This window comes from Pteropus medius, unplaced genomic scaffold, assembly GCF_902729225.1.
Source record: "Pteropus medius unplaced genomic scaffold, Ma_sr-lr_union100, whole genome shotgun sequence".
Taxonomy (NCBI): Eukaryota; Metazoa; Chordata; class Mammalia; order Chiroptera; family Pteropodidae; genus Pteropus; species Pteropus medius.
The window spans coordinates 477553-480319 of NW_024343733.1; the positions used below are offsets into that span (position 1 = coordinate 477553).

Below are 2767 nucleotides of genomic sequence, written 5' to 3' on the forward strand. Positions count from 1 at the left end.
GGCTATTTGTGATTGTTACCTCAGAGCCAGGGGGGAAAACAAACTTTCAAAAGTACGTGTCAATCAAAGGGAGCTGCTGATTTCCCATTCTACTAGGGGCCAAGACTCTTTTGAGAAGCCGAACTTTAATTGCCAGTAGATAATAATGAGTCTTAAAAGAGTAAAAGCGAAAGAAAACAACCCCACAGAAAACAAAAATGAAAACAACCCTCACATCCCAAAACAAAACCAAAAAACTTCAACATCGAACAAACAAAAACCCACCAAATCAAACCAAAACAACAAAAATTAGAATTCAGAGAAATCAGGGAAGGTCAACACAAGTGTTTTGGAAGTAGAATGCCTAGAACTGGATTTCTGTCCTTTGGGTCCACCTGAAGTGGGAAAGCAGTATAAACATAATAGTTTGAAAGGAACTAAAAAAGAACCATGTCTCCTATGGATTCCATCATTAGAGATCAGTAGGTTCCTATCTATCGATCGATCTGTCTGTCTGTCTGTCTGTCGATCTATCTATCTATCTATCTATCTATCTATCTATCTATCTATCTATCTATCTATCTATCTATTTGGCAACCCTTGGTTGATCTCACAGATTGCAAGGACCTTGTCAGCTTATAATCTCTTATTTATTTATTTATTTTTACACCTACAGCACCTGGTCTTCCTAGGTGGTCTCCCATCCAAGTACTAACCAGGCCCAACCCTGTTTTAGCTTCTGAGATCAGATGGGATCGGGCTTGTTCACGGTGGCATGGCCATAGCAGTAGGTTCCTATTAACAACAACAACAAAAGAAAACAGCCACTCACATTTTAGTCTGAATTAGCCACTTTCTGACAGCTAGGAGTTGCAAATTAAACTGCTTAAAGCATCCAGGCGTGAAATGTCCACAGGTGAAGCAGGCTGAGCCAGGAAAATACAAGAGTGATGGGTTGGAGAACACGTGCCCCCTCTACAGGGAGCAGCTGAACTCAGCTCTGGGTAGTCATTACCAGGAGAAATGATAGGGTCAGTATTATTGTATTTCTTGGAGAGAAAAATTGGAAATCTAGATTTTTACATGAAATCTTCCCCCCCAAACCCCCATATTTATCTACTAGTTCTTAACCTTTCTTTATTACAGCTTCCTTGGATAGTCTGAGCAAAGCCATAGAGCCTGGGAAATTCACACACACTTTGAATACAGTTTCACAGAGAGCTTCTTTCAATTCCACTGTGCATCTCAAAGGTCAGAACTGACTCCTGCCCTGATATTTATACTTTCTAAGAGAGGGTCAGATTGGCCGGATTTGCCATCATGAAATATGCAGCTCTCCTATTGGGCAGAGCTTCATTCATTGTCTCCCTCTCGTGTTGTGATTGGTTGCCTTTAGCTTGGGCGCTGATTCTGGATCCAATCAGGTGTGGCTATGGCTACAGGGCTGGGTGTACCCAGCAAACAGGCTAAGACATCATAACTTTCAGAACAAAGCGTCCCAGGGGTTACTTTTCTCAGAATTAGCCGGCGGGCACCCAGATCCTTTGAACTTCATGGATTGCCCTCCAAAATGCCTTTTCACTGACTCGTCCACTTCCCTCCATTCTCTTTCCATTTGGAAAATGCCTTCTCTCCCTCTTGCATTTTTCTTCTTGTATTTTTTAAAAAATTTAGTAAAACAGTTACTTTTAATTATTATGATTTACATGTATTGAAGTAATACCAGCACATAGTTTAAAAGTCAAATTATATTTATAACAAAATATTAGTTTTCTGCTTCTCTCCTAGTCCATCCCTAGAGACAATTACTTGTAACCCCCTTAGCTGTTTTTTATAACATCTCCCCGTCTTCATATTTTTAATCTGGATTCTGACATTATATTTTTAGTTATTTGATTCACTTTCTCAATTAATTAAACACATATACAGAGAATACCCGTGATGGGCTAGGGGCTGCCCTGGGGGCTGTGAATAGAGGCATGAGCAAAAACAGATGCAGTCCCTCCTTTACAGAATTCTTCACTAGCAGAGGTTTTGTTGGGAAGAGAGGGAAGGGGAAAGGAAGAGCATTTAGGTAGAAGGAACAGCATATGCGAAGCCCTGTTGAGGAAGAGGACATGATGGATTTCCGAGTCATTTCTTTGGCCCCTTGGAACTACATGCTTTAAACGAACCTTCATGGTAGAAACTTGGGAGGGAGACGTGGTTAGGAGCTGGGTGATGGGTTCACATTTGTCTCTCCGACTCATTAGTTGTGTGCTCTGTGTGGGAAAAAACACTTAGCTTCTCCGAGTCTCAGTTTTCTTGCCTAAAGAATGCCATTATTAAAATGAGAGTTTCGTGGTGAGCATGGAATGACATGATTCTTGTCAAGTTTTGCCCAAAGCCTGCCACGCAATAAATGGTCAAAAAATGCTTGTTGATATATATCACATCATTTTTTTTCTTTACTGTGTAAGTACCAGCTAATAGAGCAAATCTAGGCCAAATCCTGAGGTTGTGAAGGCCAGTCTGTGAACTTTGGGGAACAAACAAAGCTTTGGTTTGCGCTGATGACCACGTCTGATGTCTTCAGATCACGGTGAAGAGAAAGCACATGGGTTTTGAAAGTCGCCCTGGGCTTGGCGTTTCCCCGGCCTGCAGCCATTAGCCCTTATTATATGAAGTGCTTCCGAGCTGTGTGAAATTTCACTCACTTCCTATGAGGACTGTCTGGACAGGAGGCAGAAAATGGTTGCTTTTGGGACTAGCATGGCTGGAATGCCCCAGAGGGCTCTGCTCCCTGTCC

At 41.9% G+C, this 2767-nt stretch overlaps 1 pseudogene; it reads right to left on the reverse strand.

Annotated features, from left to right (window-relative positions):
* Positions 1-646: 646 nt before the first annotated feature.
* Positions 647-766, reverse strand: LOC120606918 (uncharacterized; annotated as a pseudogene).
* Positions 767-2767: the final 2001 nt, after the last annotated feature.